We start from the raw sequence: 25,579 nt of genomic DNA, 5'->3' as shown, positions 1-25,579 counted from the left end.
ACTGGACTCCGGCTCAGCCGTATCGGTGATCTCCAGCAAAACGTTTAAAGCAGTTTGCAAGTGGAGTGGCCGGCGGGCCCCCTTGAGGGCATCCAGACTGACCCTCACTGACTTTCAGAATACACCAATAAACGTCTGGGGGGAGGCCATGGTGGAGGTTCAGTACAAGGGGTTCTGGTGTTTTTTGGATGTCCTACTAGTAGAGGGACAACACACCAGCCTCTTGGGGCTAGGGTGGTTCAAGGCACTGGTCATCCGTATTGTCGGAATACACCAGACCCAGGGCGGCCGCAAATTAGACTGCGAAGAATTCGCAGATGTGTTTGATGGGAAGCTAGGGAGGTACATGGGGTCTCCCATAGCCTTTAACCTGGATCCTCGGGTACAACCCATTCGAATCAAGCCCCGGTGAGTTCCGTTCACGCTTAAGCAAAAAATAGAACAGGAGCTCAATAAGCTGGTAGACCAGGGGGTATTAACCCCGGTGGAGGGAGCCAAGTGGGAAACTCCCATCATCATGCCGCTCAAGGCGAATGGGGAAGTGAGGATCTGCACTGATTACAAGGGGACGATCAATAAACCTTTAAGCGCACACTCATACCCAGTACCCTCAGTCAGCAGCATCCTCGCCTCCCTGCAAGGTGGGTCCATATTCACAAAATTGGAGCTGGCTCAGGCTTATCAACAGCTACCAGTCAACCCAGAGACTGCAGAGGCGCAAACCATTGTTACCCAAGTTCCGGGTAGACCGGCTGCAATTCGACGTTAGTGTAGCTCCTGGGATTTTCCAGGATGTGATGGAGCGAACCCTTGAGGGCATACCAGGGGTTTGCCCATATTTTGACGACATCCTCATTGCAGGAGACTCTGAGGGCGTTCTGGCAGAATGGCTGCAGGCTGTCCTAGGCAGGTTCAGGGCTGCTGGGTTAAAACTAAAATGGGACAAATGCAGAATTGGGGTGACTGAAACTGAATTCCTGGGGTTCAGAATTGATGCTAAGGGGGTCCGCCCAGCGGCTTCCAAGGTGAAGGCGATTAAGGAAGCTCCACCTCCCAAAGGTAAGGCAGAATTACAGGCTTTCTTGGGACTGCTCAATGTCTACAATGCTTTCTTGCCCCATAAGGCATCAATTGCAGAGCCCCTACATAGACTATTAGATAAACAAACACCCTGGAGTTGGTCTCAGGCACATGCAGCTGCATTCAAAGCACTGAAAGACCTATTGGCAAGCGATGCCACAATCACTCATTTTGTGGAGACCAAACCTGTCTGCATTGCGTGTGATGCATCCCCCTATAGGTTAGGGGCTGTGCTGAGCCACCTAGAAAAGGATGGAACTCAGACGCCCATTGCATATTATTCCAGGACCCTGTCACCAGCTGAAAGAACTATGCACAAATAGACAAGGAGGCTCTGGCAGTAGTCACTGGAGTTAAGAAATTCCATGATTATCTATATGGAATGGATTTCACCATTTTTACAGACCACAAACCATTGCTTGGTCTGTTCACCACTGACAAACAAACGCCACAGATTATGTCACCCAGAATGCTGCGTTGGTCCATATTCCTATCAGCATACTCATGCAAATTAGTGCATAAGCCGGGCAAGGAGATGGGCCATGCTGACGGCCTCAGCAGGCTCCCCTTAAAGGACACAGAACCAGACCCAGCACCTGCAGCTCAAATATTGGCCATTCAGGATCTGCCAGAATGTCCCCTCAGTGCCAGGGACGTTGCAGCAGAGACACCCAAAGACAAGGTACTGAGCCGGGTCCACTCATGGGTAAACACGGGGTGGCAGGATAAATCACCAGGCCAGGAGTTCTCAGCATTTTTCTCTAGAAGACACGAACTGTCTACCCACAAGGGCTGCCTATTGTGGGGAGGCCGGATAATCATACCCCAGGGACTAAGGGAAAGGGTTCTGCTCTCGCTGCACGAGGGCCACCCAGGGATTGTAAGGATGAAGGCTCTGGCCAGAAGCTACCTCTGGTGGCCAGGCCTAGATAAAGAAATAGAGGAGTTAGTGGCAGGGTGCTACACTTGCCAGAGGTCACGACCGGAACAACCCCACGCCCCAGTCCACAAATGGGAGGAGACACACACACCCTGGTCCAGGGTGCATATTGACTATGCAGGTCCTTTCCAGGGACATTCATTTCTAGTGGTGGTAGATAGTCACATTAAGTGGCTAGAGGTGGTGCCTGTAGGGAAGATGACCACTACTGGGACCATCCAGGTGCTCAGGGAGCTCTTTGCAACTCATGGTCTCCCTGATGTAATAGTATCTGATAACGGAACACAATTTACCTCATCGGACTTCCAGGTGTTCCTGAGGACCTTGGGGATTAGGCACGTCACCTCTGCTCCATTCCACCCGGCCAGTAATGGATTGGCAGAATGTTTTGTGCGCACCACGAAGGACACCCAAAAACGGATCATCCAGGGGGACTGGAAGCATCGGCTGGCCACATTCCTGTTACACCAACACTCCACACCTTGCACTGCAACCGGCAAGAGCCCTGCTGAGCTACGTTGGGGTAGGTGTCTCATAACCACTCTAGACAGACTGCACCCAGATAGAGTGGCAGCTGACGTCAGAGCCCCAACTCATAGCAGAAGCTTCACCCTGGGAGATGCCATATGGGCAAGGAACTACAGCACAGGCCACCCATGGGTACAGGGGGAGGTGGTGGACAAAACGGGGCCTCTCTCATACGTTGTAAGGTGGACGAGGGACTCCAGTGGAGAAGACATCTGGACCAACTGAGACCAAAGGCACCAGAGAGGATTCCTGGCGACAATGGTCAGGACGAGCCTCAAAACATCAGGAAGGTCACAAGGGGGTCACCGGGTCAAGCCGGGCCTGGGCAGGGACAGGACAGTGGAGTCAGGGTAACAGCTGACCCAACAACACCAATAACTCCAGAACTCACTAGGCCCGGCGAGGACAGATCCATAAACTTCCCTGGAATTGCATCACCAACACTGGCATATAAGTTTCCACCGAACCAGTATAAAACTACTGATGACAACAGAACGGACTCAAGCCCCAGCACCAATCCAACTGAAGGGGCAAGCCTGAGGCGGTCCAACAGGACACACAAGGCCCCAGCTTACCTCTCAGACTACGTGCAGTCTTGAGAGGGAAGGCAGGGGATGGGAACAAAAAATGTGTAAATAAATGTACATAGTTACAAGGGGGAAAGGGGAATAAAAAATGAGCAGCATCCTCACTTATGGGGGAAGGGGTGTAGTGTATGCAGCTAACATACACGAGCCAGCAGAACAGCAGGAGGCGCGGAGCTGGACAGCTCCAGGCTATAACCGCAAGTGGCGGGAAAGCCTGGTTCAAACAGGTTTGACAGCTCCAGGCTATAACCGTACCGGCAGGAAGCTGGGGTTTAAAGAGATTGGTTACCTGCAGTGGCGGGAAGCCCAGGTTTGAATCCATTGGCTGACATTCACCTGGGCAGGTATAAAGCACGCCAGGTAAACCCTTGTGCCAAGCTGAAATCTACCTAGCTGAATAAAGATCTGCTACATCTACCTCCCTGACTGTTTCGTCTTCCTTGTGACTTGCGATTTAACACTCTCTCTCTCTTTTTTTTTTCCACACTGCCCAGCTCAGTTAATAGCCTCTGGCAGACAGCCAACACGAAGCAAAAGAAACAATGTAGTGATAAGTGCTAGCCTTGAAGAAACTGAAAGAATGGTGACAGGTTTGTCCTATACACACATAGAAACCAATAAAACCCCAGACATACCAGCACCTATGATAAGATTAGTCAAAACTTCATCAACAAGTTATTTCCTTCCGTGGGTGATAGCATTAATCAATCCTGCTGAAAGGGGAAAAAACAACCTAGGGAAAACTTAAAATAGAAAAAAAGAGTATAAATTGTACCATGCATTTAGGTGATATTTACTAGCTAGTCCAGAAATCATTGCTGAATTACTTGTCTGTAAGATCAGCTTCTGTAATAAAATCCACTTTCTGGTAGTTTGCTTCGCTCAGTGTGAACTATTTTTATTTTTATTTATTTTTAATCTATTTTTTCCTCTTAAGTCTGAGTTACTCACTGTTCCTTTGCTCTCCATTAATGAAATGCACATTCACTCTTTTTTCTATTTTTGCTGCTTTTTCTGCAGCTGCAGGAATTGTATCCAGAGAGGAAATAAAATGCTTGCTCATGTTATTTGTCCTACAACTGACATGATGCATTGTGTTTGCGTAAGAGGTTTGGGGCTGTATTCTTAAATATTGTAACTTCAAACAGTTACTAAGCAAACTGTTGTAAGTCTAGGACAGGGCTTTTCAACCTTTTCACCCATTGTACCACTTTTAGGATATGGCAAATATCAAGGTGTCAAAAACTTGATGACCAAAAAAAAGGAAAAAAAGTGATGAAGTACAGGTAGTCCTCAACTTACAACAGTTGGCTTAGTGATTGTTTGAAGTTACAATGGCACTGAAAAAAGTGCCCCCCACCAAGCAACAGCCAAGCAAGACAGCTGCCTGCCTGCCCAGCGGCGCTCTTCCTCCTGTCTGAGGTTTTCATTGTTGTGAGCATTTCTGTTGAAGATTGGCAGTGGGGGTGGGATGAGGGGTGTTTGGTTTTTATTTCCCCCCCCTCTGCTGGGTGGTTGCAGCAGGTTTTGGTCACTTCACATGACCCTGGGACACTGTGACCGTCATAAATATGAATCAGTTGCCAAGCATCTGAATGTAAATCACAAGAAACTGGAGATGCTGCAACGTTCCAGCTGATTGGCACTTCTTCTGGGCTCAGAAGCGCCAGGATCAGTGCGGAGCTCCAGCTGGAGCCTTGCACTGATCCTGGTGCTTCCACTGAGCCCTCACAGCCCCGAAGAAGTGCTGATTCTGGCACTTCCACTGAGCCCTGACAGCCCTGCAGCTCCAGCCATCTCTCGCTCAGGCTTGTGCAGTGCTGCCACCAGCTTATTCCCCTCCCCTGCTACTACGTCTCTAGGATGGCCACATACCACCTGCCAGGTGCCAATATACCACAGGTGGTACTGGTTGAAAAGCCCTGGTCTAGGACTACCTGTACTTTAAAACTTTTTTTTCCTTTTTTTTGGTCAAGTTTTCCACACCTTGCTAGGTGATTGGTGGTACTCGGATATTGCCATATCCTAAAAGTGGTACAATGGGTGAAAAGATTGAAAAGCCCTGATCTATTTGATGCCAGATATAGCTGTTGCTTTTTACCAGAACATTTTAGTGCTCCAGGCAAATTAAGATTATTCACATTTTATTGAATTGCACAACACTGATTAAAAACAAGTGTCATAAAACCAAAAAAACAAAAACCTGATGACAAATCCATCTCCTTGATTCACCAACAACACTATCTTCAAACTCCCATCACTCTCTACTTCAGTGCTGAGGGAAGAGCCTTCTGGAAGTTAAAGATGGTGGGGGCTAATGCAGGGCTTTCAACCAGTGGTACGGGTACCACCTGTGGTACATTGGCATCTGACAGGTGGTATGCAACCATCCTAGAAAAGTGGTAGCGGGGGAAGGGAATGAGCTAAACCAGTGGCAGCACTGCACAAGCTTGAGCGAGAGATGGCTGGAGCTACAGGGCTGTCAGGGCTCAGTGGAAGCACCAAGATCAGTGCCAGGCTCCAGCTGGAGTTCGGTGCTGATCCTGGTGCTTCTGAACCCAGAAGAAGTGCCAATCAGCTGGAATGTTGCAGCATCTCCAGGGTCTTGTGATTTACATTCAGATGCTTGGCAACTGATTCATATTTATGACGGTCACAGTGTCCCAGGGTCATGTGATGTGACCAAAACCTGCTGCAACCACACAGCAGAGGGAAGGAATAAAAACCAAACTCCCCTCATCCCACCCCCACTGCCAATCTTCAACAGAAATGCTCACAACAATGAAAACCTCGGACAGGAGGAAGAGCACCGCCAGGCGGGCAGGCAGGTATCTTGCTCAGCTGTGGCTTGTGGGGCATTGTAACTTCAAACAGTCACTAAGCGAACTGTTGTAAGTCGAGGACTACCTGTACTTCATCACTTTTTTCCTTTTTTGGGGGGGGTCATCACATTTTTGACACCTTGCTAGGCGACTGGTGGTACTCGGATGTTGCCATAACCTAAAAGCCGTACAATGGGTGAAAAGGTTGAAAAGCCCTGGGCTAATGGATCTCAAGGAGAAAAGAATTCCACTGGCTAGGGGCTGCCGAAGAAATGGCATGATTCCTAGGTCTCACTGTACCCACTTTTTTCCATATCAAAGTTTGATTTCTTTTAAAGGAATGCATTTTTCTCTGACCAAGCTGAAAGGAAGGCCATTAACTCTAGACACCTTATTCTTCACAATCCATTTAATGATAAATTCAAATGTCTTTTGGGCAGACTCCAATTTTTACAAACTGGGAAGCATTGGCAATAAAAAAGGACTGTAGTAACAGAGAAACCTTTCAATTGGGGTTTGAATAAATGCCATCTACTTGACGATTACTATTTGCAAATTGTGGAACATTTGATCCATGAGCAGAAACCACTTCACATTTCCCATTGAATTAATTTATTCAATCTTCAGTGTAATTAATAACCTTATTATACCCTTTGGTTGGGAAACCACATATGCTTCTCACATTCCTGAATGTGCATCTGGATTATTCTGAACAATAGCATTGATATAAAGCTCTTGGTCCCTAATGTTCAAGCAATCTCCATGTCTCACAAAGTTAACCTTTTTAAATTGCATGCTTTCACACTTTGCATTAGGAATACTTTCCAATGAATATAGTGTATATTCTATGACATTGTAATTTGAGGTATTATAAAAGTTTTTTTCTGAGTTTCTAAATGGCGAGAAGCCATGGTTTATTATGAAGAAGGCAACTAATCCAGTTTTACTTTTGAAAGGAATACAGTAGATTATTATCCAAAAGAGTTTCCAATTGCCTTACAGGTTTATCAGCAAAGATTTAAAGTTGACCTCCATAACATCCATAATGTAACCTTCCAAATCCTGCTCTCTTGGTTCTGAAATATTTTATCTAAAATGAAAAGCTTGTTTCCATCTCCTTCTTTGGAAAACTATCATGTTGCTTTTCCCTTCGTACCACTTACCCATGTCCTTTATGCTTTCTTAGCCTAGGATTGGTCAATCTAGTGGCTTTGTGTACCAATACGCAAGGACACATACAATAGCATTGATTTGATTGCCTTAAATCTTACATATTTAAAAAAGAATAGAAAGCTGACCTACGAACAATCTATCAACCTTAAGTATTCTATTTAATCATAATAATACCTTAGAGCAGCCTAAGGTACCCTCTAGGTAGTTTCCTCTGCTACCTTTCGAAATAAAAATTAGAGTGGGCATAGGATCATTTCCTTGTTACTGTCCACCTGCTCAGAAAAAAAAGCCAAAGTTAAATTTAAGTAGTAGACAGCATTCTGGGAAGATAAATTGTCTATTTTTGTGCTATATCCATCTTGTACATTGCCATGATATTTTTCATATAAACAAAGTGCATGTATGATTGGCTGGTTAGTTAGTCTTTTATTATCTTTATTTTCTAATGCAGTGATATAGCAAAAATTAGTGAGCAGAAGGAGGGGAAAGAAAAAGAATAGTAAAAAAATTGTCAGTGCTGCAAACATTGGCATTTTTTGCACTGACAATATAAGAGACAGCCTGTTATTTTAATTGCTTCATTTGGGAGGGAGGAATCACCTGGAAGTTGTGATAAGATTGCAAAAAGCCGTGTACAGAATGGGAAGTAAACCCTTATATGTAAAACTAATTGGATAATGTGATTTATGACATGTAGATAAGGGTGGGGATTTTGTGTGTGTTATGATGGGTTTTGGGGGGGAGGAGATTTCAGATTCTGGCATCCCTCCATGAGTGCCAATGTTTCGTTTCATTACTAAGAGTTTTTAGATAAATAATATGCCTGCAATCTGTTTGATTTGTCTCATTCATCGGAACCATGACACAAATTAGACAATAATTAAATCTGCCTGTTTACAATACAGGTGCAAAATATTGAACTACTAGAAGAAGAAATAAAAGGCCAAAAAAGCCAAAATTACTAAAAAAAAAAAACCCAAAACAAACCTACCACAAAACATGGTATTCAAATACTAGGATATAAAGTACTAAAATACCAGAATATTAAAACACTGAAATGTTAAAATAGTTGTCCTACCTATCATGATAATATGCTCATAAACCTCTTCTTAACCAGTCCATTTCCATAACCATAGCCAGCAGATCCTCAGACAAAACTTTGGCCCTTGCTATGTAAAGTTGGAGTCATGACTATTGGACTTCCTTGGGAATTTAGAAACTACAGACATTCCTAAGTCCTTAGCAGGTAACTCTATATAAAATAGTAATGTAAAAGGATATGTGACATAAATTCTAATACTCTGTCCCACAGAGGCAAGTCTTTTGCCGAAGAGATTTCTCTCTCTCTCTCTCTCTCTCTCTCTCTCTCTCTCTCTCTCTCTCTCTCTCTCTCTCTCTCTCTCTCTCTCTCTCTCTCTCTCTCTCTCTCTCTCTCTCTCTCTCTCTGTGTGTGTAGGTGTGTGCCTGTTTTCTAAAACCATTGAGAGTAGCACATTGAAGAGAAAACACTACATATTGTTTAAGTATTCCATTGTCTTAGAACCATGGGTCTGATGCCAAGAAACGCTGTCATGAATCAACTGCATATCAATTAGCTTCTGTCTCAGGTGCTGCCTTTGTTTGTTCATCCCCAGGGTGTTTGCAAGCTCCTATGCTTTAATAAAAAAATCATGTTATTCCACGACCTCCATCCCATCTGGTTGGGCTTGCAATGTCTTGTGCTTATACAAAAAGGGTATGGTTTGCATCATGTTGGCATGACCCAGCTCTCATCAAATTGCCTGATTTGATTCTCCCCTGCAGAGATTTGTGTTCATATCCCAACCTTAGCTACTGGGGCATTTTTTTTTTCTCATTATTCCATAAATCCACAGATTATTAGTGTTCTGTCAATATTGGAAGACCTAAGACCTTCTGGAAAAAAATTGATTTAGTCAACAGTTAACGATGTTTAACTAAGCTGTGTCTGAACTTTTAATAACCTGCTTCTAAATTCCATGTTTAAAAAATATAGTGTTGTTTTTTTTTAAAAAAAAAAAACTACACACCTCCTCACTCATTTGAGCTGAAAGATCTCCGGAACAAAAAGTATACTCCCTAAGCAAAATTTTAGGCATAGTTTTGTTAAAAAGTTTCACTGCAGTGGAATATCATAGGTTTCCCTGGTGAGTAACAGCTGCATTATGATCTTCATTAAAAAATAGCTTTACATTTATCTGAACCCAAGAATTATTATCTTAAGCTAATAGAATCATGTTACTTGCTCTCTATCTGTTGATTATCCAAGGAAGATTTTTTTCAGACTTTCTGTCAGAATCCATTTTTATCTCATTTCTAACTCCCTCTCTGTGCAAAACCCAAATCTCACCCCCTTACTGGATTCTGCCATTCCCAAGGAGGGAAAGAGAAGACAGGGTAGTTAATTGCCCATCTCTATCCCTTAGATGCAATGTTTGTTTATTCAGCCTGCCTGGAGGCAATCAGAAAAGACCAGGGAAGAAACCCTCTGAACTACAAAGAACAAAGAAAGAGAGGGGGGAAATTCTGGTTTATATTCCGAATGGAATGTGAAGGGGAGGAAGTAATAATGTTGCAAATGTACTAGTGGTTCTATTTTCCCACGAGGGTTTTGACACCTGAAGCTTGACTGATCTGGAACTGACCAATTGGACTGAGGGCTGTGGTTTTTACTCAGGGACACTTTAAAAGTATTGATCTGTGAGACAGTTTCCAGATCCTGTCTATCCTATCCACTGTCATCTATGTTTTAGTAAAAGTTCCTGCTTGGACAAACTTGTCTCCAAGAGTTTTTCTTTCCTAAAATGTGGATTGGAGTAGGTTCTGACACTTTCTGGAAAAAATCATGATCTTGGTGTTACTAACATTTAGCTGTACAGTTGGTCATTCTATCTAAGTTGCTACTCCCTCTAAATAATACTCCCAACTGGACTCAATGTCAACATTCTTTCTGCAATGTTAGTACTGTGGTAGAGAGCCAGTTTGATATAATGGTTAAGGCATCATATTAGAAACCAGGAGATGGTAAGTTCTAGACCAGAGGTCTTCAAATGTGGCCCTTTTATGACTTGTGGACTTCAACCCTCAGAATTCTTCAGCCAGCGTACTAAGTCATAAAAGGGCCAAGTATGAAGACCCCTGGTCTAGACTCACCTTAGACATAAAGCCAACTGCATCACTTTCTGTCAGTCTGTGATGAATAGTTTCTATAAAGAGGGAATTGGTGTGATGGGCTACAGTGAAGTGGCAGTTTTCAAGAAAGGAGGGAACACATTCCAAGGAAGGGGGCATTAGACAAAAGGCAACATAGCCCAGAGCTGGATCAGAGACAGAGAGTTAAGATAGCCACTCCCTAGAATCTCTCAGAGTATATCCTTTAGTTTAAGAATAGTATTGTTTAGTCTGGCAAGATTTTGACCATTGTATGTAAGTTAAAAAAAAAAGAAAAAAGAACAATGGCTGGATTGTTCTATGTCATTCTTTGGCTGGGCCTGATGTAATCCTAGGAAGAGTTAATGGCAAACCACTTCTAAACACCTTGCCAAAGAAACCTCAGGGACTTGTCCAGGCAGTGTCCAAGAATTGGACACCACTGAACACAAGGAAAAAGCAGTACTATGGTCAATCTGACAGGTCAAAAATGCTAACTGCTGAGAACAATCCCCTTCTACAATCAATCTGATACCACAATATGCTTGAAGGAATTTTATATGCATATCTACTTGGAAAAAAGTTAGAAGCTCAGTGACACCTTCCATGACTCTGTGTGCATTGAATTCTAGTAACAATATAGTATAATATTGATATTAAAAGAATACAAGAACGACCTTTTCAGTTATGACTGGGCACTATCCCCATCAACTCTTCACATTTGCATTACTGATTACTGGATCTCCATGAAACACTGGCAGATGTAGCAAAATAAAATTTGCATAAGTCTTAGAGCAATAGTCACATGTTTTTCGATAACCTATCCACAGTTTCTTGGAACACATTATCCAAAGGAGTAGGGGAAATTGTTTTGGTGCTGTCAATCTTTTGCAATTATTATCTTCAGGCCAGGAAAGAAGTTGTTAGCCTAACTCAGTTACTTAGCCAAACAGCGCATCAGACACTTTTTGTTATTGTTGTTTTTGTTGCTTTTTTTCTGATTTCCTTGTTCTCCATTTTTCCCAAATAGGTCTATTTTGACCAGCAAACTAAGCAATGCTATGAATGTCTTAACCCAGTGTTTGCAGGCAATGAGTTTCTAAATGGAGAACAATAGCCTTCAGCAAAACCTTGGCAGGAATAGGTGGGTTTTGAGTCCTCCTGGTTCCAGCACTATACTACTTTTAGTGGTAGTGGAGTTATACTGCTCCAGATAGATTTAGTGAGCAATCTGAGAGTCATCCTATTGGTAGACTTCTGCTCAAGAAGCAGGTTGCAGTTGTGGCTAGGAAGGCCTTTGTACATGTTTGAGTTGTGTCCATTATTGGATCAGGTTATCTGAGAACCACCTCTCCCCCATTATATCAGCCTGGCCCGTTAGATCTAAAGATGTGATGGTGTTGATACCAGCTGCCAGCGATCCACATTTGGTGGGTCCCAGCCAGTAAGATTTCTCATCTATGGCATTTATCTTCTAGAACATTCTTAACACCAAGTTAGTTTCATCCCCTTTAGTGTTTTGGAAGTCCCTCAACACCTGGTTAGGCTATTAGGCCTGGAGATCCCTGGAAAGCAGAGATCTACTTAGATGACTCCACTATTGATGTACTCTCTCTCTCTGCTTGAGATTTGTATACATTTGTAGTTTTAATCAACTCCATTTTAATGCTGATTTTTATGTATTCTTTTTTTTACCAACTATTGTACATCACTAAAAACACTTAAAGTCATGAGAAGCTATATAAATTAGATAATAGATAGCTTGATAGCTAGTTGGATGGATAGATAGATAGATAGATAGATAGATAGATAGATAGATAGATAGATAGATAGATAGATAGATAAGAGACAGACAAAGTTGCATACATGCTGCTGCCTGCCAGAATAAATATCCTTAAAAAAAGAAGGAAATAGCTCACTTTAGTCTTCTTTCTTTCCATCATTATTTATTTATTTATTTATTTATTTATTTATTTATTTATTTATTTATTTATTTATTTATTTGTTTTTATAAACCGCCCTTCTCCCGAGGGACTCGGGGCGGTGTACAGAGTAGGACAGGCAACAAAGTGAAACAGTATTGAAAAACAATAATCAAAGCAAAACAAACTGGGACCCCAATTAAAGCTGTCAGAGCTATCAGGCCAGGCCGGACTGTTGGAATAGGTAAGTCTTTAAGTCGCGCCGGAAGGTGCGGAGGTCGGGGGCCATCCGGATTTCAGTTGGTAAGCAGTTCCAGAGGGCTGGCGCACCCACTGAGAATGCCCTCCCCCTGGGCGCCACCAGTCGACATTCCTTGAGCGGTGGTACCCTGAGGAGGCCCTCTCTGTGGGAGCGCACAGGGCGGTGGGGTGTTGACATTGGCAGAAGGTGCTCCCGTAGGTAGTCCGGACCCATGCCATGTAGGGCTTTGTATGTCATTGTTAGCACCTTGAACTTCACACGGAAGGCAACTGGAAGCCAGTGCAGCGCACGGAGGAGAGGTGTGATATGGGAGTATCGGGAGGCTCCCAAGAGTGTCCGTGCCGCTGCACTTTGCACCAGTTGAAGCTTCCGAGTGGATCTCAAGGGCAGCCCCATGTAGAGAGCGTTACAGTAGTCTAGGCGAGAGGTCACAAGGGCATGGGTGACTGTACGTAAGGCATCCAGGTCCAGATAAGGCCGTAGTTGGCGAACTAGTCGAACCCGGGAGAAGGCCCCCTTGGTCACAGCTCCTATGTGATCTTCCAGGGAGAGCTGCGAGTCTAGGAGGACACCCAGGTTGCGGGCCCTATCAACAGGTGGTAGTAATTTGTCCCCGATGTTAAGGGATGGGATGTTCTGAGTATCCTGGCTTGCCGGTACGTACAGCCATTCAGTCTTGTCCGGGTTCAGTTGAAGCCTGTTCCTCCCCATCCATTCCCGGACCGCTTTCAGGCAGCGGGACATCACGTCGAGGGCATCACTGATGTTGTTTGGAGTTGAGATGAAAAGCTGGGTGTCATCAGCATACTGATGGTACCCTACTCCAAAGCTGCGAATGATCTCACCCAGCGGTTTCATGTAGATGTTGAACAGGAGAGGCGAGAGGACCGACCCCTGAGGGACTCCGCAAACGAGAGGCCTCGGGGTCGACCTCTGTCCCCCTGCCAGCACCGACTGCGAGCGACCCTGGAGAAAGGAGGAGAACCAATGCAGAACCGTGCCTCCCACTCCCAGCCCCCTGAGGCGTCGCAGCAAGATACCATGGTCGATGGTATCGAAAGCCGCCGAGAGATCTAATAAGACTAGGACAGAGGAATGGCCCCTGTCCCGGGCTCTCCAGAGATCATTCATCAGAGCGACCAATGCCGTCTCCGTGCTGTAGCCCGGCCTGAAGCCCGATTGGTATGGGTCTAGATAAACCGCTTCATCCAGGATCTGAGGAAGTTGGTGCGCCACCACGCTCTCAACAACCTTAGCTGACATTACTCAAGGAAATGCAAAAGGGGACAACCAAATCTAACTTTACCTCCACCCATTTGCCAATACCAACTGATGAAATTGGCCCCTCCTACTACAGAGAAATTCTGATTTCAGAAGATTAAGGAACCCATTGAGCAACTGATTAAATTGGCCCCTCCTGCTACAGAGAAATTCTGATTTCAGAAGGTTAAGGACCCCATTGAGCAGACCCATTGGGGAAAAAACCCCACTGGTTAGAAACTATTAATAGATACCACTTGTCTTTCTTTCCTAACAACTGAAGTAGGAACTATCAATCAATAACTTTAAAGATATGTTGTAAAGGAAAAGTGATTCTTCTCTTTTTTCTCTGCTTCTCCCTCTCTAAATAAGAAAAAAAAAAACCTCTATTATATCTATCTACATCCCCAAACCATGTGGTGCCTTGGCAAAAGAAGCCACTCATTAGCAGATATGGATGCAGGTGTATATGCATGAGAGAAAGACTAAGTGAATCTTATAAACTGTTGTCAATCGGGTCTGTGACCATAATAATAATAGTAAAATTGTCAAGACTCTCATTCTGGCTTCATTTTCACTTTCATTCACCTATCCAACAGACTCCACCCATGGGTCAACCATTCAGAACAGTAATTTTCTTTCTTGAGGACCAAAAATGGTCGCATCCCAACATGAGGAGGAAAAGGAAGCACTAAACATCAAATTTTCCTCAATTTTCATTTTAGCCTCCCTGGCCTCTATTTTACCTATCTCAATTCCCAAATCTGGCACTGGAAAGGTTTGTTCCCCTTAGCACTTCTGTATACATGTGCATATATGGTACATCTTAGGGTACATTATCTTCCTCTTGGTTATGGCAGGAAGTCTCCCAAACTCTGGTTTCTTTATTGTGAGAAGCATCTCTGATTTTCTTTCTGGCTTCTCTCATAGCCCAGCAGTGTATAAAGTAGATCACTTTTTGTAACTTCTCTTTTTTTAACTTTCCTCTGCTGCTCTCCGAATTCCTACTTTGTATTTCTCTCATTAAACTGAATGTGATTCTTTCTGAATCCCGTGCCTTTTTCTCATTAAACTGCACAATGTACTAAATGCTCATATATCAATGGCTTTTTATTTGATTGACTTGTATACCAGCTTCAGAGGAATTGTACTAAATTCCTCATAAATTGCCAGCTAATTGCCATTAGCTTCAATTATTATTTTTGTAAAAAAATGTACTGATTGATGGTTAATTACAGTCCCCCTTTGGGCCTTCAGAATGCATAAGCCTGTTTAATACCTTACAGTATTAAACGTTTGACAGAATTGATGCTGTGTGAACCCCCTGCTCATAATAATTGTCAAAAGTAACGTGGTGTTCAAAGCGAATGCTTAGGTCTATTAGTGTTTGCAATGGGATCACTGCATCGTTTATGTAAAGCAATAGATGTGTGCACGAGTTTCAGTGGATGAAAGTATTTTCGTTAATTTGCTAGTGTGTGAATGGAGCAAAAATGCAACCTTATATAATATTCACAGTAGCATACATTGGTAGGTTTAAGTACTTTTCAACTGTCTTTTATCTGAGTAAGCAAGCAGAAATTGGTTAGTGTGGCCTTCGGGTTTTTCCAATAATTTCTCCCAAGTAATGCACTCAAGCTTTTGCTTAGAAATCAGTACAAGTATTTTTAAAAACCCCACATAATTTGGCTTACTTTGTACCTACTCAGTCTAATCCCCTGATATTTTTTTAATTCTATCTGTTCTAAAAGGAGCCTATTTCTTGGATGAAAATAGTTTCATGACCTATGCATCAATTTATGAACATCTGGACAGATGTTAGTATGTTTTGCAAACACATTGGGCAATAATTGGCACACATTTTTCTCCTTTTTTATTGGATTGATTAATGCTAAGACTTATGCAAGTTGTAGGAAACTAATATTTTTGCAATATATTTATCAATATTCTATTTTATGTTTTTAATTTTTATTGTTGTGCGCCGCCCTGAGTCCTTAGGGAGAAGGGCAGCATATAAATTTAATAAAATAAATAAATAAATAAATAAATAAATAAATAAATAAATAAATATTCACAAGAGGGGATAACATATGTTTGTGTCATTTCTAATGCACATTTTTTCAATGTCTTGTTTATATTTCTTTTGTTTTTTTTAGCAAATTTCTTTTTTTCCCTTTTTTGGGAGTTTATATTTTAATTTTTTGAAGGAAATTAAAAAAGTTGATTAATGCTAAGATCCAATTGTGCCATCAACATATACAAACAACACAGCCACAATGGTAGCGTACCTTCTGGAGTTATTTTTGATCAGCTCTAAGGATAACAAGTCTTCCCTTTCCCGACTTTGAACTGATTTATCAGTTTAGGAAACTTTGGTGGGGGGGGAATCTATGGCTGCTTGAAGACTCTGAATAAGAAATACATAATATGTAATAGTGTCTGGCACTAAGTCAATCCCCTATGAGGGATGCTCAGTCTAAACTGTAAAAATTACATGGAGTTCAGCATTCCATCATATTAGCATTGGCTTCACTGACCATTTTATATAAGAAATTCTAACTTCTGCTTTCACTGCAGTTTGAAAATACTCTGTGGATATAATCCTTGCTCCGTTGGATGGCAGTTCAGGATTAATGGTGGTTAGCCATCATTTAAGTGAATTTTGATTTTAAGACTGTCTAGTGACTGCAGAAGATTGTGAGAGACAGCTACAAAAACCAGAGTGCTCACAGATGCTAACTGCCATAGTGAATCTATATTAGCAATACCTTTTAAAATAAGTGTTATTTACATTAAATACAGTCCAGCACAGTTATATTTCATATTGCTAGAAAGGCAGGGGGAAGGGGGAAGATTCTTCTACATTTGGGGGTTTCTGATGAATTTTAGGATCTCCACCTGCTATTACAAATGCACTTGCATAAATGTAGCTAACATTGCTCCTGCAAAGCTCACTGGTAGTTGAAGGTTAATACACAAAGTAAAAATAAGTGTCTTTAGTTTCTCCCTTGGCTTGATTCTACTGCCAGAGACTTTGAATGAAATCTATCTAGATTAACCTCTCATGTATCCAGGTCTCCTAAATAATCCACCCAATGCAGCAAAAAGAACTAATGAAATCAGCTTCTCTACACTGAGCTTTTAACCTTCTATTTTCCAGGAAACCACATTTAGGAGACTGGATAATTCAGCATTAGAGAATGTTAGAAATGTGACATCTGATTCTATTAAGATGTTACATTTAAAAAATGTGCAAGAAGGATAACACCAGTGCTTCAAACTTATTAAGCAATTGTCTCTCTCCCTCTCTCTACTTGATTGAGACTGTTAGCCTCAAATCTATTCGGGAAAATATACACTGTGTAGAGCAGAAATCCTACAGGAAGAGTTGTATGGTCACGTGGACATTCCAGCAAAGAAGTGAAGCTTCACTTAAGAGCCTTGTTGACTTCCTAATTTACAGTGCTCTGATCTTAAAACAAGATGCCTAAGTGTGTTGTTAAAAACTCTAGACAGAATCAGGCGAGTGGAAATTGGCCTTACAAAGCAGGAAGTAAACGTCATTGAATCTACACACGACTCTCCTAGCCTATCTACTCAGCCATGTACTGGCTAGAAATTGTAGCAGAAGTTCAACATATCTGGAAACTACAAGGTTCAGTACATTTAATTTAGGTATACATGTTTTATACATATTTTTCTTGAAATAAATATTTCAAGAAAATATTTCAAAGGAGCTCAAAATAGAGGTCCCCCCCTGTTCCTAATAAACATCTATAGACATACTACAAGATCATACTCCTGCTAGGAGGTGGATTAGTTTCTCTTTGAGAGTTTACACAACTGGAGACAAACTGAAAGAAATAAAGCTTTCCTTGACACAGAAAAACATTTCTAAATATATAACCATGGGATTTAGGTGTTACATCCTGGGGAAATCCAGAAAAGAATAAAAACAGTTGACTTCTGTTTTCAAAACTTGGCAATTGTAAATATTTCAGACATCAAATGATGCATTTCCTTCACAATAGAAGCTCTGTGCTTAGGTCGAGTCTTCAAGCAATAGAATATCTTTAGCATCAAAAATCTTCCTCAAGTAAAATTCTGTGGCTGAAGTTGGACACAAAGAAGTGATAACAGACCATCACAGATATAGATAGGCTGATAACATTGTTACAATCCAGATGGTACCCATAGTTTGTAGTAATATATACAATAACAGTCATTTTGAACAGGCTATCTTAATATCCAGCATAACCACAATCTCTCCATTAATAAATTTGGCCCTTTGTCTTCAGGTGGATTAATAAAATTTAGCAATTTGGTGATCTGTAGATATGTAAGATGTAATTTACCAGGCCATGGAAGAATTATTTTTTTTAAATCAGAGACAATATTATCTTGTGTTTTTTCATATTTTTTATTGATTTTCCAATATTATAATTGTATCTTTGAAAAGCAACATGGTGTCTGGGTTCCAATAGTTCCATTTCATACAAATACATGTTATTACAAACCTCCAATTTGTTGTAGCCAATATTTCCCCTCTTCTTTCCTTTAGAACATATTGTCTCTTATCTAAATTAACATACTTCTTATTTTATCTATCAGTTATTTAGTGGTTTTTTACATTTGTCAATACTTTTATATATTTTGTTTATTTGAACATTCCATCTTTAAAACATCAATCACCTTATAAATTTTCCCAGCTTTAATTTTGCATTAATATTAAAGTTAAATGTTTGAAGTTTCTCATTTTCATATTTCTAAGTGACCCCACTTCCCTTTATCACAGTTCTCTCCAATACCTAATAATCTAGATACACATCTTATCTATCTCATTTCCATATCAACAGGTTAATAATACAATATAATATTCTTGTTTTATTATAATTTCCACATACTTTAAATTCAATAGCCAAAATTTTTCCCATTTCAATATTTAATATGTCCTTCCTATTCTCCTTTGTATCTGCTCTCTCATGCTTAGACTTATAATTTTATTCTTATCACTACATCCAAGTATATTAGTTACGTTATATCACTCTTAACATATAAACATCTTAGTCAATTTCATTTAAACAGCTCAATATTTCAATTTAACTGTTGATATTCACACATCTAAGTTTTTTTAATTAGCCAATATTTTTATCTGCATATCAAAACAATTCAATATCCAAATACAATCCTGTCTATTTAGATATTTTCCGTTTTAGGCTCCTTAAATATGTCCATTCTTCTTCAATCTTCTATATTTTTTCCTTTGCCATGTCATTTTCCATTTCTTTGCTTCAAAGTCATCAAAGAGTTCTTGTGTTGTATCATATTGAAGTGACCCTCCAATCTTCATTTTTGAGGGGTTGAGGGGTCTGATAGAGGTACCAAATCTTCTCATTATTTTCTCCTCTTGACATTGTTGTCCTGGACCATCTATTTTTTCTTCCATCTGTTTCTCATTTTGATCTTCAAATTCTTTCTGCTTGATGTAACAAATTTTTTCCTCCATCCATTTTATCAGGTTTTTCTCCAGGTTTTCTCTTGTCTGTGCTTCCTGAGTAGTTAAATCTTCTGTCAGAATATTTGATTGTTCAATTTCTTCTGTCATGTTCTGTCCCAATAAATTATTAGTTGTAGTCACAATTTGAGCTTGGTTATCCAAGACACTTTCTAGTTTATCTCCCAAAAGCTCTTATTTCATCACCAGCAATAGAAAGGAAATGATAAGTTTGGCAGGTTATTTTCATCATAGCATATATTTGTTTTTGTTTTTCTTCCATGGTGTACTCTCACATCTGGTGTTCAAGGTTAGTCTTATCTTGTCTAAAATGTCAGCCAAGTCTCTCTCTCTCTCTCTCTCTCTCTCTCTCTCTCTCTCTCTCTCTCTCTCTCTCTCTCTCTCTCTCTCTCTCTCTCTCTCTCTCTCTCTCTCTCTCTCTCTTTAGGGTGTCAGATTGCAATTTCAGTTTAACCTCAAGGTGTCCCCCAAGTGCTTAGAAAATTATTTTCAATTCTTTCTTCTGTTTTAGAAGAACAGAGCCAGGTTTTCAAAAAAGGATAGGAAGTAAAGAGGAGATAATAAAATTGCATCATGGAAGAGTTTCAAAAACAAATCTATGTTATGTGGGAAATATCCTACCAAACCTATCAGTTCCTTTCTGCAGCTGGCAATGAAATAAGAGCTTTTGGAAAAGAATTAGAAAGCATCTCGAAGAAACAAACTCAAATTGTGACTACAACTAATATTTTATCAGGACAGAACTTAACAGAAGAATTGAATACATTGGCAGAAGAATTAACTATTCAACAAACACAGATTTTCAAAAATGAGAAAACAGAGAGAAAAATGAGAAACACATAGAACAAAATTTATTCAGCCTAGCACAATTATATCAAGAGGTGAAAATAATAAGAAGATTTGGTGTTGTTAATAGACCCCTCAATCCTTCAAAAATGGAGACTGGAGGGCTACGTAAATATGATACAACAATACAAGAATGCTTTGATGACCCTGAGGCAAAGAAGCGAAAAATGATATGGCAAAGGAAGAAAGCAAGAATAAGATTGAAGAAATATGGACATTCTTAAGAGAATTGAAATAGATAATACCAAAATAGACAGGATTGTACTAGGATTATGAGAGATTGCTTTGATGAGTAGATAAAAATATTGACTAATTAAAAAACAAAACAAAATACAGATGTATGAATACTAACATTGAAATATTGAACTCTTTAAACAAAAAGGATTAAGATGTATATATGTTATGAATGTTACAATGTAACTAATATACTTGGATGTAGTAACATGAAAGGATGTGTTAAATGTTGAAACGGGAGAAATTTTGGTTAATTTTCAATATGTGGAAATTATAAATGAGAAATAAGAATATTATATTGTCTTCCTCCTCTTCCTCCTCCCTGCAATTGGTATTTTAATGACTACCATTCTCATATTGTACTACTAACTTGTTGATATGAAAATGAGATAAATAAGAAGTGTATTTACATTACTAGGTATTGGAGAAAAATTGTGTAAAGGGAAAGGAGGTTATTTACAAATATGAAAATGAGAAACTTAAAATGTTTAATCTTAATATTAATGTAAAATTAAAGCTGGAAAAATATATAAGGTGTTTTGATATCTTAAAGATGGAATGTGAAAATATAAAATATACTAAGGTATTGACAAACATAAGAAAACTATTAAATGACTGATGGATATCAATGAGAAGTATGTTAATTTAGATAAGAGATAATATGTATTAAAGGAAATAAGAGAGAGGGAATATTAGTTGCAACAACTTGGAGATCTGTAATAATATGTATTTGTCTGAAATGGAACTATTGTAACCCAGACACCACGTTGCTCTTTAAAGATACTATTGTAATAGTGGAAAATTAATAAAAATAAAAAAATAAATAAAATAAAATAAAGCAGGATGTTTGTCAATATTTCAATGGCTCTATGCATAAAAGCAAATAATAATAATAGTAATAATAATAGTAATAGTAATAGTAATAATAATAATAATAATAATAATAATAATAATAATAATAATAATAATAATAATAAGAAGAAGAAGAAGAAGAAGAAGAAGAAGAAGAAGAAGAAGAAGAAGAAGAAGAAGAAGAAGAAGAAGAAGAAGAAGAAGAAGTAGTAGTTGGAAGGGACCTTGGATGTCATCTAGTCCAACCCCCTGCTCAGGCAGGAAATCCTATACCATTTCAGACAAATGGCTGGCCAGTCTCTTCTTAAAAACTACCAGTGTTGGAGCATTCACCACTTCTGGAGGCAGGTTGTTCCACTGGTTAGTTGTTCTAACTGTCAGGAAATTTCTCCTTAGTTCTAGGTTGCTTCTCTCCTTGACTAGTTTCCATCCGTTGCTTCTTGTCCTGCTTTCAGGTGCTTTGGAGAATAGCTTGACTCCCTCTTCTTTGTGGCAGCCCCTGAGATATTGGAACACTGCTATCATGTCACCCCTCACCCTTCTCTTCATTAAACTACACATACCCAATTCCAGCAACCGTTCCCTATATGTTTTAGTCTCCAGTCCCCCAATCATCTTTGTTGCTCTTCTCTGTACTCTTTCTAGAGTCTCAACATCTTTTTGACATCGTGGTGACCAAAACTGGATGCAGTATTCCAGGTGTGGCCTTACCAAGGCATTGTAAAGTGGTATTAGTACTTCACGTGATCTTGATTCTATCCCTCTGTTAATGCAGCCTAGTACTGTGTTGGCTTTTTTGGCAGCTGCAGCACACTGCTGACTCATATTTAAGTGATTGTCCACTAGGACTCCGAGATCTCTCTCACAGTTACTACTATTGAGAAAGGTACCACCTATACTATACCTCTGCATTTGATTTTTCCTGCCTAAATGTAGAACCTTACTTTTTTCACAATTGAATTTCATTTTGTTAGATAGTGCCCAGTGTTCGAGTCTGTCCAGATCCTTCTGTATCTTAAGCCTATCTTCTGGAGTATTGGCTATTCCTGCCAGCTTTGTGTTGTTTGCAAATTTGATGAGTTCCCCATCTATCCCCTCGTCCAAATCATTGATGAAGATGTTGAAGAGCACTGGGCCCAGAACAGAGCCCTGGGGCACCCTACTACACACTTCCTTCCATGTAGATGCAGTTCCATTGAGGACCACACCAGCTACGAATCTAACCCACATTTTTCTATCTTATCAAGTAGTAGGTTGTGATCTACTTTATCAAATGCCTTACTGAAGTCCAAGTAAATTATATCTACAGCATTCCTCTGGTCCACTAGTTTTGTCACTTGGTCGAAGAATGCAATAAGATTTGTCTGGCATGATCTGTTTTTGACAGTTTAGTATAACTTTCTTAAAATTAAAAACTTTAGAACTAAAATAGATACTCTTCACAGGACATACTAAGGCTGCATTGCACATCTTGTTTGTGGTAGAAAAATTTCTAAAAGGAGCTTATAATAAAATCTAAATTTGAGGCAATCAATCCTAATTCAAAGCTATTTGTATATTTGGAACTGAATCAGGAAAACTGTCCTTTTTGGGACATTTCCTCCCTCTTTTACAAAATGTTCTTCCATTCTTTGCTAGTTTGCTTTTGTGCTTTTATTATAACTCATCTTCATTTGCTTTTACTGGCTTTTGACTGCTCTTTGCTTATGCTGTTAAAATAAGAGGAACATAATCCTTCCTTCCCCATCAGCACTTCCAGCACAATGCATGCTAGCACATCTGTTTCTTTTTGATCCCCTTCATTGCTAAAAAGAAGGGGATGTTTATAAGGAATATTCCTTGGAGAAAAGCAACCTATCTAAAATTAATCTCTTAAGTTTCAGTAGCACAGGCTACTGAACATATGTATCTAAAAAAAATACATTATTACTAGCAATAGCGGTAGTGGCTGTGTGAAGAAGTTGACCAAAAAAGACCTGTGTTTATTTTTTCTCAACCATGTTCTTGGCTTAATCTTATTCTGTTAGCTAAACCTTACCTTACAAAGATTATTTTATAAATAAAATGAGAATGGGTGAGCAGAGAAATAACCACAGATGGTCTCTGGAACTTGTGGTAAGAAGCTTAGAACTAAGTTCCAAATCTGATGAAAGTAGTTTAATTTTCTTCAAATATTATAATGAAAAAACCAGTTTTGTAGAATCCTAGTACCACCTTAGACACAGAGCCAGCTGGGTGACTTTGGGCCAATCCCTCTCTCATAGCCTTAAGAAGAATACAATTCTGAAATCTTGCCAAGAAATCAGCATGGTCTAGTTTAGGAAGTCAACAGAAGTCAACAGTTTGTTTGTGACTCAGGGTTTCTGACTCAAAGTACAGAAACAAAAAATTACAGTGTACTATAACAGGGCTTTTCAACCAGTGGTATGGGTACCACCTGTGGTACATTGGCACCTGGCAGGTGGTATGCGGCCATCCTAGAAAAGTGGTAGTGGGGGAGGGGAATGAGCTGAAGCAGTGGCAGCACCACACAAGCCTGAGCAAGGGATGGTTGGAGATACAGGGCTGTCAGGGCTCAGCAAAAGTGCCAGGATCAGAGCTTCTTCAGGGCTGTCAGGGCTCAGCAGAAGCACCAGGATCAGTGCCAGGCTCCAGCTGGAGCTCAGCACTGATCCTGGTGCTTCTGCTGAGCCCAGAAGAAGCACCAATCAGCTGGAATGTTGCAGCATCCCCATTCAGATGCTTGGCAACTGATTCATATTTATGACGGTCACAGTGTCCCAGGTTCATGTGAAGTGACCAAAATCTGCTGCAACCACCCAGCAGAGGGGGGGGGAAATAAAAACCAAACACCCCCATCCCACCTCCGCTGCCAGTCCTCAACAGAAATGCTCACAACAATGAAAACCTCAGACAAAAGGAAGAGCACCACAGGGCAGGCAGGCAGGTGTCTTTTTCAGCTGTGGCTTGGGGGGCACTTTTTTCAGTGCCATTGTAACTTCAAACAGTCACTAAGTGAACTGTTGTAAGTCGAGGACTACCTGTACTTCATCACTTTTTTCCTTTTTTTTTGGTCATCAAGTTTTTGACACCTTGCTAGGCGACTGGTGGTACTCAGATATTGCCATATCCTAAATGTGGTACAATGGGTGAAAAGGTTGAAAAGCCCTGTACTATAAGGTATTATACAGGTCTATAGCATTTTACATATTTAGCAGGGAACATTTTTTTAATCTAGAAGGTGATGTAAAAATGTCCATTGTAGTGAAATTGCACTGTGATTGAAACTGAAATGTATGTTTAATATTGCTATATTTAGCTTTTGGCTCCAAAATTGGAAAGAAAAAAACCTCTCTGTGTTGTTGGCACTCTAAGGAATAGGACATTTAAGCTTAGGTGTCCACAAGACACTTACTATTGCCATTTTATGTATTTACATTATGCCAATAGCAGCACCTTAGCAATACCAGTAGAAAGTATAGAAAACCTACACATTTTAACTTCCATCACTGCAGCTTGTTATGCCAAGGGAATCCAAGAAGTCACTGATTTAATTAATGCCTATGTTAGGTGAAGCTAGAGGAACCGCTTTTATAGGTAGACTGCCAGTGGGGCTATTATTTTGTTGTAAGTAAAGGGGAACAAATGGCCTAATTGGTAGGTTGCCTACTTGTCCTTTATTAGAATCCAAGCTGTCAGTAGCAACACACATAAGTGTGCAGTGGCATTTTGATATGCGACAACTTAATCATGCTTTGGTAGTTATAACTAATCACTTGGTTACCACACTAAATATGTCCAGTTCTTTCACCGATACTCATACATCAAAAAGCAGCATGCAGTTTTTCTTCTCACCAGTACTTTAAAGCTGAGCTTTAAAGAAAGAGAAATTTCTGAATTAAAGTCCAATCTCAGCCTTTAATCACTCAAATACACACAAGAACATGGTAGTGAATCTAAATGAAGATGATATTGGATAATGTATGATATTATCATTTTTGTTGACTCTTGGCAACTGTTTGGACAAGTCCACAAAGTTTTGTTGGCTAGAATTTTTTTTGTGGAAAATGGCTTGCCCTTACCTTCTGTCTAGGATTAAAAGAAAGTAACTGGGCAAAGTCACACAGTTGCCTTTGTGCCTAAGGCAGGGCTAGAACTCCTGGTCTTTCAGTTTCTAGCTTTACCACTACAGCAAACTGGCTCTTTTCTAATAGTCAGTGCCCCTAGTGAACACCTGGGTTAATTTTTGCTTCAGGAAATATGGACAGGTTAAGTAACTGTGGATAAGATGGGAGGGTAGAATAAATGGTACCACAAAGAAATAGTAAATTCTTTATTATCCAATATTCCTGCATTTTAATAGTATTTTATTAGTTAATAGACAAGCAAA

Source organism: Vipera berus, assembly GCF_964194415.1.
Source record: "Vipera berus genome assembly, chromosome: 3".
NCBI classification, from domain to species: Eukaryota; Metazoa; Chordata; class Lepidosauria; order Squamata; family Viperidae; genus Vipera; species Vipera berus.
The sequence above is the reverse complement of the archived record's forward strand: the minus strand, read 5'-3'. Positions refer to the sequence as shown.